The sequence below is a fragment of the Magnolia sinica genome, chromosome 4 (genome assembly GCF_029962835.1).
Source record: "Magnolia sinica isolate HGM2019 chromosome 4, MsV1, whole genome shotgun sequence".
In the NCBI taxonomy this organism is placed as follows: Eukaryota; Viridiplantae; Streptophyta; class Magnoliopsida; order Magnoliales; family Magnoliaceae; genus Magnolia; species Magnolia sinica.
The window spans coordinates 38,162,521-38,184,512 of record NC_080576.1 but is presented as its reverse complement, the minus strand read 5'-3'; the positions used below and the strand labels follow the sequence as shown (position 1 = coordinate 38,184,512).

At 38.1% G+C, this 21,992-nt stretch overlaps 1 long non-coding RNA gene and 1 pseudogene across 1 annotated transcript; one reads left to right on the top strand and one right to left on the bottom strand.

Moving 5' to 3' along the window:
- Positions 1-11,596: 11,596 nt before the first annotated feature.
- LOC131244454 (uncharacterized) lies at positions 11,597-17,300 on the bottom strand. The gene is made up of 3 exons (XR_009170288.1): positions 17,043-17,300; positions 16,248-16,292; positions 11,597-12,085 (listed from the first exon to the last, which is right to left on the bottom strand). It is a non-coding gene; the product is annotated as an uncharacterized LOC131244454 (long non-coding RNA).
- A 743-nt stretch (positions 17,301-18,043) lies between these two features.
- LOC131244127 (aldehyde oxidase GLOX-like) lies at positions 18,044-19,504 on the top strand (annotated as a pseudogene).
- The last annotated feature ends 2,488 nt before the right edge of the window (positions 19,505-21,992 follow it).

The following is a 21,992-nucleotide window of genomic DNA, read 5'->3' as shown; positions in this document are numbered from 1 at the left end:
ACTTGTAACCGTAGGAAATAATTTAGTTCTCCAATCATGCTCATTTCGAATTTGGACTTCATAAGATCTGCAAACTCAACAGTCATGTTAGCACAGATAGATCCATAGATAATGTCGTCAACATAGATTTACACTATTAAAATATGATCATTATGTTTCTTAATAAATAATGTTTTATCCACACTCCCCGCAACAAACTCATGACATAACAAGAATTTAGTTAATTTCTCGTACTATACCCTGGGAGCCTGTTTCAAACCATAGACTGCCTTTTTTAGGCGATAAACATGATTAGCATGCTTAAGGTTTTCAAAACCCTTTGGTTGTTCAACGTATACTTCTTCATGTAAATCACTATTTAAAAATGCACTCTTAACATCCATTTGATATATTTTGAATTTTTTAAAACAAGCAATGGATATAAATAGTCTGATTGATTCAAGACGAGCTATTGAGACAAAAGTTTCATCATAATCACTACCTTCAATTTAGGTGTATTCTTGTACAACCAGCCTAGCCTTGTTTCTAATTATGTTACTAAGTTCATCAGACTTATTCTTGAAAATCCATTTTGTTTCGATAATATGTTTATCAGATGGTCTTGGAACTAAATACCAAACATTATTTCTCACAAACTGATTGAGCTCTTCTTACATAGCTACAATCCAATTTTCATCAGTAAGGGCTTCTTTACGTTAGTCGTTCCATCTGAGATGTAAAGCACACATAGTTACATATATCTTTTAATTATTTATGAGTGCGTACACCAGTGATGGGATTTTCAAGGATTTGATTAGTACGATGATCTTTATTTGTTCGTAATTTATCAATTAGAAGAACATCACCATCTTCTGAACGTGAGACAGGTGTATTCAAATGATCATCAATGACCACATTAATAGATTCTTGTATTACACCGGTCCTCTTGTTAAGCACCCGATATGCTCGACTATTCAGAGCATACCCTAAAAATATCATTTCACACTTTTGGTGTCAAATTTACCCAGATGTTCTCAGTCACACAATATATAGCATTTACTACTGAAAACTTGAAAGTATTTAATAGAAGGCTTCTTATCAAACCACATCTCATAAGCCATTTTATTATTTAATTTTTTAATATAAACACAGTTAATTATATAACAGCAGTATTTATGGCTTCAGCCCAGAGATTTTTAGGAAGCTTCATACTATTTAACATTACATTTGTCATTTCTTGAAGCACCCTATTTTTCCTTTCCACTACCCCATTTTATTGTAGTGTTTTGGGAGCAGAATATTCATGTGATATTCCTTGGTCACTACAAAATTTTTCAAAACTGCTATTTTCAAACTTAGAACCATGATCACTACAGATCTTAGTGACTTATAAATCTTTTTTATTTTGGATACATTTAAGTACCCTTTTTACTTCGTCGAGAGTTTTAGATTTCTCTCTTAAGAAGACTACTCAAGTATACCTCGTAGAGTCATCTTAAATGACCAGAATATACTTCTTGCCACCTCAACTCTTCATTCTAGTTGGTCCAATGAGATCCATGTGGAGAAGTTCAAGTGGTTTAGATGTAGCATTGGAGTTTATCTTTTTGTGAACACTCCTGGTTTGTTTACCAATCTGGCACTCGCCACATATCTTATCTACTTTCTTTATTTTGGGTAGACCTCTTACCAAATCACTTTTGCTCAATCTATACATGTTGTGATAGTGTACATGTCTTAGGCGCTTATGCCATAGTTTGGTCTCATCGGTATGGACCATGTAACACAATAGCTTAGATGAGCTTGAGTCACTAACTACATAGCAGTTCTCAGAAGTTCTGTGACCAGTTAATATTACAGAACCATTCTTATTTAAGATTTCACACTTTTGGTTTGAAAATTTTATACTGTTATTATTAACGTAAATTTGAGAAATGTTTAATAAATTATGTTTTAAACCTTCTACATATAAAACATTCTCAAATAGAGGGAGGTTAGGGAGTTGAATCGTACCTTGGCCAACAATTTTGCAGTTGCTACCATCACCGAATGTGACTGAACCATCAGTCATGTCTTTAAGACTAATGAACAAACTTTTGTCACCTATCATATGTCTGGACCAACCGCTATCCAGGTGTCACTTTGAATGGCTCGTGGCTTTGAATGCGGTGTGGGCAACCAAACAAGCAACCTTAGGGACTCATTTCATTACAGTTTTGGGTTTAGGAGCATAGTTGGTCTTTTCTAATTATAATTGTTATACGTCCTACCCACTGAGTTAGATTTTAAGAGCTCCTTAAGCAAGTCTACAATTTTCTTAGCTAAAGGATTACGGTTTTTATTTTTATAGTTGATATGGTTCTTTTTAGGATTTAAAGACTGAAAAGTTTTAGTCGTTTTAGAAATATTTTGATTCAGACTTTTCCCTTTTGAGTTAGAAAATTCCCCTTTAATAAATTTAGGAGGAGTATTCTTATATTTGGGAGGCACATTTTTATTGTAGCCCAATCCAGATCGATCACCATATTTTCTGAACCCAGATAGGAGTTTTTCTAATTTAGGTCACCTTGGGCATACCTCCATGTGTCCTTCAAACTCAAAAGTGAAGAGACTTCTAGTTTTAGGTTTTCCTTTTCAGATTTTAAGTTTTCAACTTGGGACGTTTTAAAATCTAAGCCTCACTTAGTTATTTCAAAGCAATCTGAAAGGTGTGATTTTTCCAAAACCAGATTATCAAAATTCTCTTTCAATTTTAAAAAATTTTCTTTATGTAGTTTTAATTTAATAGCTATTTTACAACTTTCCCTGTATAGGGCATCATAAGCATCCTGAAGATCTTCTTCATTCTCATGATCACTTCCCAGATTTTCTTCATTGGTTGTATCATTATCTGAGAAAATGAACTTAGCTAGAGTCAATAGGGCTTTAACATCATTACCCTACTCGGTTTCAGAATCTTCTGACTCAGAAGAGGCTTAAGAGCAGGAAGATTCACCCCATGTAGCCAACATACCTTTCTTTTTAGGTTTGTCCTTTTTAGGATATTTGTTTGCTAGATGCCCATATTCATGGCAGTTGTAGCACTGGTTGTCTTTTAAAGATTTTCAATTTTTTGATTTGATCTTTTCTTTTCAGTCGGTTTTTGAACATCAACCCTCTTTTTACTTTTGAAAATCTTGTAAAACTTTTTAGCTAAAAGGGTCATATCATCTTCAGAATTTTCTAAATTAAAATTATTATTTTCAAGAGAAATACTTTTAGAAGACTTAAGGGCGATAAATTTACCTTTCGGAGCTTTAAAGTTTAACACATAGGTTTGTAAAGAACCAACCAATTCTTCAACCTGCATATGGTTTGTATCACGAAATTCCTTAATGGCCGTGACTTTTGAATTGAACCTTTCAGGTAGTGAACATAATATCTTTGCACAGACTTTACTTTCTGGGATGCTATCTCTAAGACCCCACATAGAGTTGGCTATCTCATTCAACTTAGTATAGAAGTTCATGAATGTTTCACTTTCTTTCATACGTATTTCCTCGAACCTAGTGGTGAGGATTTGTAGTTTAGATTTCTTAACAGTAGTCGTACCCTCATATGTCATTTCTAAGATATCTCAGGCTTGTTTCGCAGTGTCACAAGATATAATTCTTTTGAATTCATCTAGTGATAGTGTGCAAGTAATTGCATTTAAAGTCTTGGCATTGACACTACTCTCAGTTCTTTGAAGAGTGGTCCAAGTACTATAGGGAGCAACCCTCAGAGATTTAGTTCCATAAAGGCTTAGAACTTCAATAGTAGGTGGAGTCCATTTAGTTATTGTGGCTTGCCACACATTCTCATCAAGAGACTTAAAGAATATTCTCATTTTGACTTTTCAATAAGCATAATTAGAGCCATCAAAAGGTGGAGGCCTAGTTATAGAAAGACTATTAAAATTTAACATCTTAAAAGCTCAAATCGGTTAGCTCAGGAATTAAATTCAAATAAAAAAGCTATTAGGTGTTTTAATACCACTTGAAAAGGCTAAGCAAAATGTCCTAGAGGGGGGGGGGTGAATAGGACTATTGCAAATAAAAATTAATAAGCGGAATATAAACAACAAATAGCCAAATAGAATGCAAAGAATAAAAGGAAATAACAACCTCAAAAATTAAGTATTGAGAGGTTGATATAAACTTGGTTCCAAGGACAACTTAACATAAAAAACAAATGATTTATGTCAGGACAACCTTAATAGAATATGGGTGAGTATCAAAAACTCAAACTCAAGAGGATATGAAATAAATAGAAACTAATCTATTACAACATTCACCACACAATGCTGAAATATAAAGATTACAACATTCACATCCAGAAATACATCCCACAATCTTAAACCATAAAAGATAAAGAAATAAATCACACATCCACCAAACACAGAGAATTATAGTGGTTCGCAAGTGTGTACACCAATTGTTAATAAACAGCCACACTACTACTCCACTCCTAATATCCACTCCCTCGGGATATTAGCGTTCACTAATCAAAATAGGTTTTTCAAGGTTCACCTAAAACCTTCACAATTGTGTCTTAAGATGGGCTTACACAATTCAAAAACCCCTCTCTCTGAGATTTTCTGGATCACCTCAGACAAAATAAAAATAGAGATTTTCTAGAACAATCTCACAAACCAGAAATGAATTGAATTATAGAAAAAGCAAAAACTTATCTGTATGACAATTCTAAAGCAGCTCAGTAGAACCAACTTGATAATGTCGTAGATGTTCAACGTTCAGTCTCACAAGTGTATAGGGTTCCAAGTCTATATGATTATTAATTTAAATCAACAAGGGCTTTGTATTGATTTTGATCTCAAGAAAGGGTAAATCAAATATCCCTTTTCAATATAAAAATGGAATAGAGATTCAAAATCAAATTACAAGAGCTACTAGAAAGAATCTTAAATATGCAGAAAATAGCTTAGAATATACTCAAAATTATCTCAGATTCATTGCTTAAAATGATTAAAATTGAATTGAAAACTCTGAAATTCGAGCACTATTTATAGGTGAAAAATTGGTTCGCAAGACTGGATTTTGGTTAGCTACAACTGACCTTATCCAAACAAATTTTCAAAAATTCTAGCACGATAAGATTTTTCAGTTGCACGACTGCCCTCGTGGGTCCCACGACTGGTCGAGTGGCCTGCTCAACTGGTCGTGGACACCACACGATTGGTCGTGTGAGTCTAGATTACTCACTGGAAAACGAGTCAAGCACTGCACGACTGGTCAAGAACTATTCACACAACTGGTCAGTAGTTTCCAGGATTGATCGTAAATCAACAGAAAATTTTTAAAAATTCATAACAAATCCTGGACTGGTCAATAAAATACTAGGACTGGTCAAGCCAGTGCTAGGGCTAGTCGAAAGAACAGAATTTTACTCTTATAAAATTATCGAATTAACCGACTGAAAGTATGAAATGATCTAGTCATGATCTAAGGTCAATCTAAGTCAATCATATCTTACTTGTGAGATAGAACATATGAACACTTGATCTATCGATCACTTCAGTAGCTTTAATTCTTGCGATCTTCAAAACTTGAACTCGACATACCAAAGATAATCTTCAACTAGGTCTTGAGTTCTTGAAATTTTATGGTTCTAGATCTTGAACTGCTATGTTCTTGAAAACTCTGTCTTCACTCAATATATGAAAGTCTTCACTTTCTTCTTGTTTGAAAATCTCGGTAAGTTTATCGTAGATATCGGCAAGACAGATTCAGCACAAACATAACGAATGTCGAAGATTCAATGTGAACAGATGCACAAGCTTGATACAAATCAAGATATAAACTTGAATTGGTTTGTCACACCAAAATTTGACAATACTTAGGGTTTATTAACATAGCACTCTCTTAACCACTGCACCGTAATCGTGATGCGCACGTGCGAAGTACAAAGTGCACCAAGTAGCGCCACACTTCCCACGCCCTTGCCCGCGCGCGCGTGCGAGCATATCAATCTTCAACACTCTAAGTAAGAATACTACACACACCTCCACATATAAACCACGATTTTCTTTTTTTCATTTCTGATGTGGGACTAAAGCACACACCGCACTTTTCAATTTGAAATTTCCAAAAGCATTTTGGCGACAAAATGAAAATCCCAAAAATTTTCGAATATTTGATTTTTCAAAAAACCACACATTTCAACAATCAGTCTCATAGGTCAACAATACATATACAAGGAGCAGTTTAAAAATGCAATGTACCGGTTGATATTTTCAATAATATTGATGATATCTCATGATACACAAAATATTGCAAGATATCGGCCACTTTTAGTATAAATGTTGTGCATTGACAATAATATTGATATTATCATCACTATCAACACAACATGTGTAACTACTAAGAAAATTGACTGAAAAAAATATATAAAATCCATTTTTTAAAAAAAACCATTTTTAAAAATTATTTTGGAGATCTCTTCTTAAGCTGATTTCAACCACTCCTGAGTTGTTTGAAATCAAATCTCAGGTTTGGGAGAGAAATCAAAACTCGAGGGCACAAACAGGTCGGAACTCTAAGGTGAAAAAAAAAGGATGAAAATTGCTATTTATGAGTGTTTAGTCAATATATTGATTGGCCATTGTTTTCTAATTACATCATTGTTTTCTCTTTTTATATAATTAATGTAAACTGTTGAGAAAAGGACCAAGAGACATTGGGTGGCAACATAGCTTGCTTCTTGAGGGGAATAGATTTCGATTTAAAACTAATTACTATGGACATGTTTTGAGGAGTTGGTGGTGGGGGCTTAGGTTGAAGGAACAATTGGCAAGAAGTTGGCATAATGTGAAGGGCTAGCCTAGTGCTTCAAAGGATGTAAAGGCATAAATGAGGAGCATGTTGCACATGGGTGCAGCATAATGGAAGGAGTAGAAGGTAATGTTTTAAAAAGCAGGTAGCCTATTAAGTAGAGTTCAACCCTCTATAGCATCTAGCGTAAGCTATGGGATACTTCTACTTTTTAATTTAAGAAAGAAACTTGGGGAAAATATATCAAACAGTAAGAATAAATGTTAAAAAAATGAATTTTACAAAGAACTACCTAATACAAAGAACCACCTAATTAATATGTAATTTGTTGGGGGGAAAATAGAGCGGCTTATGAATAGGAGTCAAATCTACAACCAGCACGGACCCATAAACCAAACTACCCAAAAGAGAACTACTGACTGGGAAGAGCCGATCAGTAAGATAGTTCGACCTACTCATAGGTCAGTCCAGTCACAGGTTGGCTCGACCATAGCTCGACCTACTTATAGGTCGGTCCAATCACAGGTCGGCTCGACCATAGCTCGACCTACTCATAAGTCAGTCCAATCACAGGTCGGCTCGACCATAGCTCAACTTACTCATAGGTTAGTTCAGTCACAGGTCGGCTCGACCATAGCTCAACCTACTCATAGGTCGGTCCAGTCACAGGTCGGCTCGACCTACTCATAGATCGTTCCAGTCATAGGTCGATTTGACTGTAGATGACCTTCAACAGCTACTTGAGCCAATATACTACTAGCAAATCGACCTCGGAATGATACTGAGCTACAAATAGGTCAGCACTATCTACCTCGGAGGCGTCATCCACCTCATCCATCCGATCCTGCCTAAAGGACGGGTGGGCTTATCAGTTTCCGTCTACCGTTTGGCCTTATCCAAGTCCAACAGCCCAAGGATCTCTCTCGGGGATCTTTCCCCAAAGATCTCAGAGGATAAGATCAGGATCCCAGAGATCTCGGACACAAGTGATTTAAGGGAGATCCTCGACAAATCAGAAATCTCCAAACAGGGAAGATCACCGACAGTATGATCTTCCCTCTAAACAGAGAAGATTTCCTGCCCGTGTGATCTTCTCTCTCAACTATATAAGGGAACCCCTAGACGGTGAAAGGTACATTCACACACATTATTACACACGACTGGTGACTCTTTTCCTTAAGATCATTTCCTACAAAGACCCAAGTCCCTGACTTAGACATCGGAGGGTCCCCTGCCTTAGCCAATGTCTCCTTTATTCTTTTATCTCTTGTGTGCAGGTGTATGACGGTCTAAGGAAGGTCTGCTGAAAAATCGCATCAACATAATTTAATTCAAGTACCTTTTTCAAAAAGGCTTTCAAAAGCTTACCTCATTAATCAGTATAATGGTCATTCCTCTACTTTTCGTCATGCCAGTCATGCGAGCAAACCTGTCGATGGATTGTGTGGGCCCCACCATGATATTTATGTAAAATCTACCCCAACCACCACGTGTGTCACCTCATGTTAGGCCAAGGGCCCAAAAATTGGCTCCATATGTGATTTAGGTGGACCACATGATTGGAAATGGTGTACAGGGCAACCCTCACCCTCTAAACTATTTCCATCAGTGTAGCCCATGTAAATCAAAGATGGGTATGATTTTTGGGACAAATGCCCAAAATTTTTTGTGGAATCTAATGATTGGTGTGGATTTTATATAATTATCATGGTGGGCCTTGTAAAAATCAAGAGTGGACATCACTCTCCCAAGTGTTTCCATTAACAGAATCACACGTCAGACTAGTTTTTTGTATCTAGGCCTAATATGAGACTAAATATCTAATGTTCACAGTGGATCTTATATAAACATCACGGTGGGATGTCAAAATCAAGAACAACCTACCATGCAATTCCCCCTTTTTTCCTAAATACTCTCCCTCTCTTTGTACCGTTGGAGAGTGTCGGGACTTGATTTTCGGCAAGCCCCACCATAATGTGTATGCAAAATCCACTCCAACCATTAGATGTGTAATCTAGCTTAGGCCCAAAATAAAAAATAAAAATAAAAAATCATGCAGACTTATGATTTAAGTGTTCTACCAAAGAAAACATAAGGGAGAGATGTCCACCCTTGCTTCTTACATGGCCCACTGTAATGGTTATATGAAATCCACTCCAACTGTTAGATGCTAAACCAAATTTCAAGCCCGGGGCCTAAAACTCAAGCCCATCCGTGATTGAGGTGAGTAATACCAAGGGAAACAACTTTGAGGGTGATCGTTGCCATGTACGTTTCCAATCATGTGGTCCACCTAATTCACATATGGGGGTGATTTTTGGGTCCTTGTCAAAACATGAGGTGATGCACCTGGTGGTCAGGGTGAATTTTACATAAACATCACGGTGGAGCCCACCCAAGCAACCGACCCATTTGCATGTATGTCAACCCAACCGATGTTAAAAACATCGAGGAAGGTAGGGCTGAAAGTTGGGTGGGTTCAACCCGACCGACCCAACAGTGGGTTGGGATCACGCAGGATGTATCGAGTCCGATCTCGGGCTTGGGCTATACCAACATTAACCCAATAAAACTTGGGTCAGGCTCGGGTTAACTTCTTGGGTTGCCCGACCTAACCCGAACCCAATCAATATATAAGTCAATTACTTATAAATTATAATTGAGTGTGGATCGTTTGTGTTGAAGGCATAGGAAATTCCAGTGTTGTCGGGTCTCATCGGTCCATGTCAATTCCAATGACTCAAGCTAACAAGATATGCCAAATTTCTCACTCCCAAATAGATTGTGTTCTATACACCACGACTTTTAAAGGAGTAGTTCTCCTATATGATAAATAACTACATATATAATTAATAAAATCATAAATACAAAAAATAAGATATGTATTGAAATATAATAGACTAATATAATAATGAAAATATTAGCATGTATCCACCCGACCAACCCGACAGAGCCTGCTTGGGTTGGGCTTGGGTTGAGAATTCCCAACCCGATGTTGGATTGGGTTGGGTTATGGTTGAGGTATAGGAACCTTGGGTTGGGCTAGGGTTGAGCACCAAACCAACTTGCCCGACTTTCAACCCTAAAAGAAGGTAGTGGAATGATAATAATATTGATTAATAAGGTAGCTTTTGGGAAAAATGTAAATTCCATATTAATTAGATAGGTTTTTTTGTGTGAAAAATTCACTTGGAAAAAGAAAAAAGAAAAAGCAAAGTAACTCAAAAAAGGCCTAACAAAATGCTTCATTATTTTAAGCAAAACAAGTTATTATCATTTATCAAAAGCCAGTCTAATTATATTTAAACCATCGTCATCACATGAACATAACACAATACACACTACACAGGACAACTACTAAAAACCATCATTTTTGAGTGGTGGTCCACATGGTGGACCGATGAGGTTGCGCAGTGGGCCCCACACAATAGAAAACAATGCAGAACCACCCAAACACCTCTATTGAAGCATGATGTCCCATGTGATAGTTGGATTGGTTGCATACACGCCATACACACACCGCAACAGGCCCCACATAAAAAATAATATATATATATATATATATATATAATTTCCATGAAACGATCTTATCCTGTAACATTGCACAACAACCAGTCTCCTAAAACAAATAAACAAAAAAAAAATGAAAACGGTGGATGATAATCCCAAAAATATACCATACTCTAGCTCTCCCGCACCAATCTGCTTGCATTTTCCATTTGAGTGTGGACCATTGCTGCTTTTCTCATCTTAACCATCCATTTAGGGCGTGTTTGGATTCACATATAGGGTTGTATTGCATTGTTATTCAATACGGCAAATGTATAATGATGGATGTAGACTGTATCGAGCGCCCTTTTCGTTGACGAACAGATTGTTTGGGAAGGACTGGCTTTGGAAATGTAGAAGGTTGATATATGCATATTCACTGTTTGTTGAAGGATTGAATTGAAATGAACGATTAAGCAGACCACATATAATACAAGGTATAAACCTCGTCTACGACATAATCTCATTTCACCATTGATTTTAGGTCGTAGCTATGTGGGCCCCATCACGATGTATGTGTTTCATCCAAACCGTTAATCAACCTATATTGATTAACATACAGTATGACACCTAATATTAGGCCTATCTTGGATGTAACATAGATTATAAGGATCAATCTGTCTGCTTCCATAGACCCTTCATCTAGGCCTCTATGATCAAATCAATATATAGGATACCAATATCATGGTAGTGGGCCAATGGAGGTTTGTAGTGCTGGATATCCATCCACTAATTATTGTGGCTGAAATTGAGGTTCTGCTTTCACATAGACACGGCACAAACTTACCCAATAAAAAATTACTGAAAATTAAAGAACCGATGTTTAAATGAAGCAAACAAACAAAGTCAGAAATAACAATACACATACAATACGATAAATACAAATAAAAAAAAATGATTTGGCCGTAAACTGAAAAGGAAAAAAAAAAAAAAAAAAGGGTGACCAGTGTTTTGAGGGTGTAATAAAAAAATTACAGTCCCAAAAAGAAAATGCCTCACTGGTCCTGAGCTTTCTCCACTCATTTCAAATTACCATATCGGCCACACCCCACCTAATGATCCCATATCATCAGAAACTTGTAAAAAACCACGCAACTACTACGTATATAAGTACGACTCCAATTAAAATTTTGATGATGCCGTTCAAAATCTCTTCATCCTCAGTATTTCGTTTCATGTCCGATATCGAGACACAAGATCCTTGCACTCTATTTTGATGTTCGTTAGTGTCTGGCGGTGGCCGAAAGGAAGCGGAACCACCTTTAACTCTTCCCGACAGTCTTTCTGTCATGCTTGATGATGCCCTGTTATGTAGACTACAGGTGTTGCCCGACCCAACTTGCTGCAAAGTGGCCTAAATACATGTAATCAAGTTACTATTACACCTCAGATACAATGGATGAATCTGATAGTAACCATAAATTCCTAAACATATTTTCAGAATTTTTCGTATGCAATTTAGGTTCATACCTTGAATGTGGTCCACTCTGTGACAGCCTCATCATGCGTTCTGAATAATCAATGTCTGGACCCGCTAAATCTTTCAACCTGTTTCCGAGCATCCTCCTAGTTGTCATATATTTCTGGCACTCTACCCACAAATACGACATAGTATTTATCCATTTCTATCTACAAATAAAACACATTGTCAGAATTGAAGTGCATTGTGTGGTCATGGAGTATCCCGGGTCTTATATAAAACTAAGAACAACACATGTGATCATGCAGTATCCTCATTTTCTCACCTGAAAAAAATGTTCACTTTAATCACAAACTCTTCTCAAATATACCCATCCAAATAATGCAAAAAAAAAATTCATGCTTGATGTGTATATATATTTAGACCCTTTTTATGTATAAGCAGTATGCATACGTAACCAAGTATCATTACATAAAGTCAGACTGTAACACCACAATTATGACTGTAAGAAGAAGTAATCATCTCAGTTCATTATATTTATCAATAGCTGATCAGTGAGATGGCAACATTACGATGATATGTCAGAATATAAAAGATAGAAGCTAAAATATGGAGATGAATGAGATTTATTAATAAGGAAATAGCAGCATCAAATCCAATCAATCTGAACGATCTCAGAAGTAATCTGAAGTAGACATCACACCAGGTTCCTGAATTAACAATTGAACCATATAGTGGACAAAATATCAATTGAAGACAACTGAAGAAATCTAGTCTGCAAGTCTGAGGCAGACATCACAGCAGGTTCCTGCAATATATTTATAACCTACAGTGAACAATATATCAATTGAAGACAACTGAAGATATCTTCTCTGATAGTCGGAGACAGACCTCACAGCAGGTTCCTGTATTATGTAAAAGACCTACAGTAGGTATCTGGAGCATAAAAGAATGATCAATATAAGCAGATATAAATAAAAAAATAACTTTTAGATGGTGCGACCATCAACATCATCAAAATCCAAAATTAACTATTAGAAGAACAGCGCAAGCAAGCCTAAATCCCACAGCATCCAAACCCATTCAATCATAACATTTATACAGCACATTTAAAAAAGAAAAAAAAATAGTTTGTTCAAGAACCCATAACCAAAGTATCAAAGGCAAAGTTTTTTTAAACAGGACCACTGCTTTCAAGGAGTTTTTGCACCCAATCCTTATGCCTCTCGTGGCCCATCTTCATGAAAAACCCAACACTGACAAGGTCCCCCTGCATCATCCGTGCAGCACGCAGTTGATCCTTAGGGCTGAGTCCCTCTACCTCTTCAAGTATGCTCAGGATTTTTTGGACTCTGGTCATTTTCTTGCCCTGGGACATTGTAATAGTGAGGGACTTCATGGCATCAGCTAGTTCACCCATTCGGTCACTGATTACATCACTCTGCTTGCCCCTTTTTGGACGGGACAAGCTAGTAGCGGTAGAATGGGTGTTCTTAGACCCCCTTGAAGTATCCATGTTTACTGCATTAACCATATTCAACCGATTAGATACATTGACATGAGGGGCTGGACCACTGTTGTGGTCCTCCCCAGAGTATGAAGAAAGGCGAACTGTGTAAGTCCCATATTCATCTGAATCAAAGTCAGAATTTAACTCATTTCTACTTCGTCGGCGACCTGAAAGTGGTGATGAGTAAGCTGTGCTCGCAAAAGACCCATGAGCACAGTCGTTCCCTAACATGAATGACAGATCGTTGTATCTGTCAATATGTTTGCCACGCACCCTTTCGATGAATGGGTGAGACTGCAAACAGTGAATTACAAAGTTATTAACACATTGTAATGAATAAAACTGAACGAAAGGTATAACAAACAATTTTTAAATATTACTTATAGCAATATACCCATCCCACACTTCGTTCGTCGCTGTCACCATTTTTTTTAACTATCCCATCCAAATCCGGAGGCATTTAGCATGTCTTGCATGGCCCAATAAAATCTTTTTAACATCCGCAAGCGGTTAGAAATATGTTTGTTCTTAAGATCAATATCACATCTATCAGAAATTTCTGTTATAGTGGCCTTATAAGCCTCCGGTTTGAATCTTATAACACTTTTCCTCCCGAGGTTTACTTGTTCTACTAGTGCATCAACTAATGCATTGTTCATATGGTCTGTCCATTGAATCCGCCCAATTTTCCTAACAACTGAACATTTACTTTTGCTACCACTTGTCAGATTTTTCCTACTAGGGCTACCAATAAGCTTACTTGGTGATGCTGTGTTTTGTTTTTTTTTTTTTTTTGGGGGGGGGGGAGCTTGTCTCACGTCTCGGGGAACCGGTCTTAATTAAACACTTTTTTTCCTTGTATGTACTTCGTAGAAAGTCATATTACCTACGCATTTGTAACAGTTAATGGGAATAAGAATACTTAAAATAAAAACTTAATTGCAATTTAAACGAAACCACATAAAATAATGATTAAAGCATGCTAAAATATAATATGACAGCTACTGTTATATGGCATGCAATCAATATTAAATTTACTGTCATAATAATATCCATGCATGATAAAGTAACTATCAAATCCATAAAATCCAGTTAAAAATCCCACCAACCAAACACAAATTTTAGAAAAAATAATTTGTTGTTACACAAACAGCATAATACAGAAACAGTAGCAAGGCAAAGTCAATGACATTGTCGGGTCTGAGGGAGACTGTCATTCCACATCCTATCTGTAATGTCATCCCTCATTTTCATCCACTCTTCTCTTGCTTTATCTGTCACGCGAGATAAAGCACGATCTTCTTCAACCAAACTTACTTCCATAGGAGATGGCGATATTTCATCAGCACTGTCTGCAATATCCTCAACTGTTTCTGTTAATCCGTCTTCACCATAGACACGGATGAAGTTGTGTATAACACAACAAGTTATAACAATCTTTACTTGAGTTTTAAACTTGAACTGTGGTGTTACACGGAGTATAGGGAAACGGCCTTTCAAGAGTTCGAAAAAACATTCAAAGACATTTCGCAGCTGTACATGACGATAATTGAAGAGTTTTTTCTTATTTGCAAGCTTTCGCCCAGTACGAAATTCATTCAAAGGATATCTGACACCCCGATAAGGTGCCATAAACCCAAGACAGTGTGCATAACCCGCATCAACGACATAGTACTTCCCTACACAAACCAACGTATGGGTATTACAAATATGTACATAATATGTTCTACTATTTTTTCTTAGAAAATCACATCAATGTTTAGTTACCATGAGGAACAATGAAACAATCTGGTTGACGGGTTAACGCATTATGCAAAACACGAGCATCAGATGCCGAACCATCCCAACCCGCAAGCAGTTATACAAATTTCATATCAAAAGTACAAGCTGTCATTATATTCTGAGACAAAAAACCTTTTCGATTTCGAAAGGTGGCACTTGCTTCCTTGGGCAAATGTGCAGATATATGAGTCCCATTGAGTGCCCCAATACAATGTTACAAAAAAATTGTTATGACTTTTAGGTTGTTATTTACAAATTAATACATAGTTAATACCATACAAATATGTATATCACTGATTATTTTACTTAAAAATATGATGACCACATAGGATTATCAGATATCTCTTTCGGTGTATATAAACCTGAAAACTTTACATATTCTGGATAAAGTCTAATTACAGCATCAAGAACTCTTCGAAAATGATGACTAACGGTCTCAACAGACCTTGAAAAGCGATGACCAATGACTCGGTTTCGTACATTGTGGCCTATTGTATGCAGGAACAATACCACTTGTTCCTCCAAACTACACCTCCTTGAATCCGAAAGTAAATTTCGATCTCTTAGTAGAGAGCATAATTCGAAGAACTTATTCTGACCCATCCTTAACTGTGCTAAACAGTCAACATCGCTCTTTTTAATGATTTCATTTATGAATCTATTTCTCTCAATATCACCACCTCTAGGCGATGCCTTCATACAATAACATCGGTAATATTCAGCAGCTCCTATAACACATGTAGACACTGCGATCGTGGTTAATGCAGTAGCTATTTCATTTTCATTCCATTCACTACTGGAAGACTGATCTCCGTTGGAGTCCCCACTGTGAGACCCCATTTAGACAAATAGGGGCTTCACCTGTTATTCTTCTCAGTTATTTTGTAATTATTAATGCATATGACATAACTTGAGTATGTGTACAACGATGAATTGAAGTATACTCAAAAAAAAAAAAGACACACAGCATACGATTTCTTAACAGGAATGACACATATGAAATATATGTAAATTTGGGGTATAATAAATGCATGCAGTCTTTGTATTCTCGCATGATAGAGTGGAAAAAAATGAGTTATTGATTAGGGAAAGTTTAACAGTCTAACAATGAAAATAACATATATCATGAAATAGATGATGCCCTCATAAACATGTATTGATTTTAGGCATGAATCAACAGAGTATACATACGCACATCTGTTCTTTGTTAAAGTGAAAATGAACTGATTAGTATGACGATCTGCACATATGCAAATATCGTTTTCTGCATCAGTGGTTGACAGACAATTTTGTAAAGTATTCTGATTTCAACAAGAAATTTGAAAATAGAATGGAAATAATATTCCAGCAATATGAAAAATATAGCTTACAACACTCAAGAAATCTGGTCTGCTAGCCTTACAGACACATATCATATGTGAAAAATATTCATAGCATTATGGACAACAATAAATAGAAACGAGGGTTTCGACATGCATTTACTCAGATGATACATTGAGACATTGTAATATTGAGGATGGAGTATCACCTTCTACAATCAACGCACCACTGCAAGAAACAAACCCTTCAAAAATATAACAGAACAGAGGTTTTTGGGTGGAATAAAATGGAAGATAAAAGCTTCTGATATACGCATATATGAAAAAGAGTAATCATCGGTAGATGGAAATCATAAATCCATCAACAGTGTATGATATGCAGTGGTCATGTCCCACAAGTCAAGAGGTGAATCCATCAACTGGATTCGGTTCAGATACGCATTCACCTCATGTATATCTAGATAGTGAAGAAAATCGGATTGAAAAGTATTGTATGATACACCCTCTGCATAGGGTATAAGAAAGAAGTGTCTACGCAAATACTCATCTCCTCCTGTAAAAGAGGGTACACGGAGAGAAATGGTATCCGTCAATAAAAGGATGAATACGATCGATTTAAAACGATGATCACCTGTTGTCCTAGAATTTATAGTGGGAAGAAAATCATATACCTTCTTTCACTTTTGCCCTTAGGGTAATCTATTTTGGGCGAGAGAAGAAGGAGATTTATGGCAGGATCAACCTAAGATGAAGACATCCCATCTTCAACGTAAGCGAAGAACACAATGCTAACAATTGCCTCTACATCTCAGATATGGTTGTAATGACATCCAATCCTCTCGCAAGAGGGTTAAGACAAACGGAGAAGAAGAACGAGGGCGCAGTAAGGAGAGATGGACCAGCGAAGCACGCTGAGGATGAAGGTCTTCTCTCTTTACAAAGGCGGTGCAATGCAATGAGGGCGCTGCACTGCCCGATGTCTTGGTAATGTATGTAAATAACGCATGTCCAGGTTGTTCTGGTTCGACGATGTAATCACCCGCCACATACAACGGCGGATTTCAAATCCATTTCAAACGACCGATATAGTATTTTTTAATAATAAAACAATGCAATACGAAGTGGACCTGCGATCCAAACACACCCTTATAGTATGTAAATCGAAAGTTTCTCCATTGAAGATTTCCTGGCATGCCCATTCACCGTGACGAACGGTTTGGATCACGCAAACAAGAACCCCACTTGCATATATGAAAAATCAAGAAAGGATTATACATTCTGTTTTCGTACTCCTGCGGAATTAACAAACATGATAACTGCACACCTTCATGGTAATCGCTAGCTCGTGGCACATGTGCGAGAGATCCGGACCATTCAACAGGTGAGCATACCCATAAATGACATTACAGGAAAATTTGACCAGTAAGATTCACAAATGGGACACCCATGTACCAAAAAGAAGATAATCAACGGTCGATATTCATGTATGCGTTCAAACCTTTTTGCGCGGCATCTGAAGGAGGCGCCCTCTTTAAATACTTTCTTCCAACGATTCAACCTCATTATCTAATTCCTTTCTCATTACACTCCTGTTACTCTGCTCTCCAATTCCTCTTTTTCCTCCAAAATTCAAGAAAACCATCCAAACGCTCCGAATCTTTTTTCCTTTCTCATGGAAAATCGTGCCTTCTTCTTCTTCTTCTTCTTCTTCTTCTCCCTCTTCATCTTTTCAAAAATCCCATCCCTCTCCCTCTCCCAACAGCTTCCCGCCACAGGCGAATGGCGCCTCCTGCAGAAGAGCATTGGCATCTCAGCCATGCACATGCAGCTCATCTACACCAACCAAGTTGTCATGTTCGACCGCACCGATTTCGGACCGTCCAATCTCTATTTCCCTAACCGTCGATGCCAATTGGACTCCAACGATACCGCCCTCAAGATCGACTTCACTGCCCACTCCCTCACATACGATGTTCCATCCAACACCGTTCGTCCTCTCACCGTCCAGACTGACACGTGGTGCTCATCCGGCTCCGTTCTTCCCAATGGCACCTTCGTACAGACAGGCGGATACAATGACGGAGAACGCGTGGTCCGCACATTCGCCCTATGTGTGGGTGGCTCACTATTTCAAGATTGCGATTGGACCGAAAAGCCCCACTATCTTTCTGTCCGTCGCTGGTATGCCACCAATCAGATTCTGCAAGATGGACGAGTGATCATCGTTGGTGGACGTCGACAATTCAGTTATGAATTCTTTCCAAGGAACGCCTCTGAGCCGGCGAATTACTGGCTTGGGTTCTAGAAAGAGACACGGGACGTCCACGAGAACAATCTTTACCCGTTCTTGCACCTGCTACCGGACGGGAGCCTATTCATCTTTGCGAATGATCGTCCGATCAAATTTGATTACATGAACGATTATGTGGTCAGGGTGTATCCACCAATCCCGGGGCGGGACCCACGAAATTTCCACAACTCTGGATCATCCGTACTGCTCCCGCTGCATCTTGATGATGGTGGCGATGAAGTCGATGGCCCGATAGCCGAGGTGATGGTATGCGGCAGCGTGCCACGTGGCGCATTCAAGCGGGCCGAGAACGGAACATTCTTGCTGGCTTTATCAAGCTGTGGACGGCTGAGAGTCACTGATCTTGAGGCCCAGTGGTAAATGGAAAAAATGCCAATGGCCCGAGTGATGGGAGACATGTTGCTGCTCCCCACGGGCGATGTCTTGATCATGAATGGTGTAGCCAATGGCACATCCGAGTGGGAGATGGCGCGGAACCCGATCACCAGACCCGTTCTTTATTGTCCATCTGATCCAGTGGGCCACCGGTTCCAGATCCCAAGTCCATCGCCAATCGCTAGGGTATAACAGTCATTAGCTGTCGTGCTTCCCGACGGTCGGATCCTCGTTGGAGGCAGCAACCCTCGTATGCGTTACAACTTCACTGGCGTGGATTACCCAATGGAGCTCAGCATCGAAGCATTTTCGCCGCCCTACCTTGATATGCAATACGCTCGGTTTCGGCCACAGATCATATTCATGATTGATTTAATTGGGCTTTTTAAAATGGTTTGTATATTTGGGTGGCATTTTTTTCATGCAATTTTGCATGTTTTATGTTGAAAGAAATGAAATCAACGATTGGATTATGTTATATGTTGAAAGAAATGAAATCAATGATTGGATTGGTTGTTTGAAATCAGAAGAAGGTTGGATCTCTCTCTCCCTTAGTTTGCTTTAATACTCTTACAGTGTGTGATGAATGATACGCAGGCAGTTCCAATTTAATTACTGAGAAATTGCATACGTGGAAACACATAATTAGACTAAGTTATCCAAATTTTGGTACCTGTTTAGGTCCATAATTGACAAAATATTACTCTTATATATAATGATTAGATTGCTGTACATTTGTTGGACGGTTAAGAATGAAAAGCTTACAACGGTCTTATTTAAAAATAAAAAAGTGTCCATAAATCAGAGGTTTGGGTTGCTCGACTAGTCTGATTTTCAGTGGGTCCCACAGTTTATTTGGTTTTATTTGACTTCATACATGGCATGGGCACCATTTCTACGCTCCTGTGTACGATTCACCACTGACATAATAATATTGAATTCCACGAAATAGTTTGTGGGGAAGGATCCTACCCTCTTAATTTTTTTCCTCAGATATTAAGCACTTTGTACATGTGAACTTGGTCCACCTATATGAGATCCAGAACATTCATCCAGCAGTTCCTGCCATGGATGGATAATAGCCCAAAAAATCAAATCAACACCAAGCATTTAACTGGAGGATTTTTGAGGATTCCATGTGGGTGGCTAAAAAGATGTCAACCAACAGTCTGATGGGTATCATCTTTTGAGCTACAGCCATCGACTGCACAATGCAAGAGATGAACAATGGATCTCTTGTATGTGTTGCTACATGTACAAGGACAGAGTTCCTGATATTTAAGAAAAAAAAACAAAGTTGCTAAGATTTATATCCTTTCTCACAACGTAAACAGCTAGATTCAATCCAACTAGCATGCACAAAATCACATTTTAGCTCTTTGAGATCCCCAGCATGGTTGCATCAAATGAATGTCTCTCAAGCATGATGAAAGATGCAATATTGTGAGAAGATGGAAGTAAAATACACATGCATAGTATATACATATTAAACATTATTACTCTGTTTTTCAGTTCCTACAAGGATGCATGATTTTCTAAATAGTTACATATATTACAGCAGTGGTATGGTGCCTGTTTTGGAGTGAGAACACAACATGAGGAGCATAGCTGCCCATGACTATTTTATAGGAACACACACACAAAAAAAAAAAAACAAAAAAACAATCATCATATCACAGCAAACACTTTGATAACTATGGAGAGAGAGAGAGAGAGAGAGAGAGAGCTTTGCCAAGTCCACACGCACCTCTTCATGTGGCCACATATGCCGACTTAGGGAGTTGTGCATCAGGCGGACCATCCCCACTGACTAAATAACCTAGCACAAAATCTGAACGGTCAATTCATAGGTATCTATAAATGTTTGAAAACAACACAGCTTCGAAATAATTCATGTTCAACATACAAATAATTCATGTTCAACATACATGTGTGACCCACCTAATGACTTGATGCACAACATCATGTAATTTTAAATAGGGAGAGAAACCTGATGCACTGCTTATTCATCCATGTATGATTAGAAAAACTCATCAAACAAAAGCTTCGCTTGTATAACTGCACATTCTTTTTACCTGTGATGACATGCACAACATACTACTTGGGCATCACAAGGGCTTCCAGACTGTCAACACCTCCTGAAACATCTCCACCATCAGTTCCCTATCCGCATGCATGAAGAAGTTGTTGATCTCGTCTCTAACATCATATATCTTGCCAAAGTCGAACAAATACATCAAACACACTTTCTTTAGCTTCTTCAGCTGGTACAGCCACGCCTCCTGCAGCCTCTCAAGCACTTCACAGTTATTACATTGAGTGGAATCCTCAAATTCACGCATCAAACATGCCTAGTGATTGTGATCATTGATCTTCTGGGTCACCATGTGAAAGGGACAGGCCAAACACTGGTGATTGGACAACTTTTTTTTTTTTTTTTTTCAAAAATGAACATTTCATTGAAATGGATGAAGACTATACAGATTTGGGGGCTCAGGCTAACAAAAAGATCCTGAGACCCTAGCTGCCATGCACATTCAGGGAGGCCCAACACAAAGGCAAGCCCACCTATCGTAAAGGAACTAAACAAAAAGTAAGCCTAGGAAAGTCGCACCTCTCCTAAACTAGCACTATCCAGGACCAGCTCTCCGCGAGATAGGAAGGGAAGCCCGGAAGCGTTGTCAAAAATTCTGAATTGCTGGTTGGCACTGGCCCAACGGGCTAGGCTATCTACAACCCTATTGGCTTCTCTCGGGATATGCTTGATGGACACAATTCCAGCGGACCAAGTGGACTCAAACTTCTTTTTCTAATAGAAGACATTCCAAGGAGCATCTCCCGGTCTGGAGAACATGTCAACCACTTCAAGGGAATCACTTTCCACCTCAATCAAGCTGAACCCTTTGTCTATACAGATGGAGAGGTCGTCTACCAT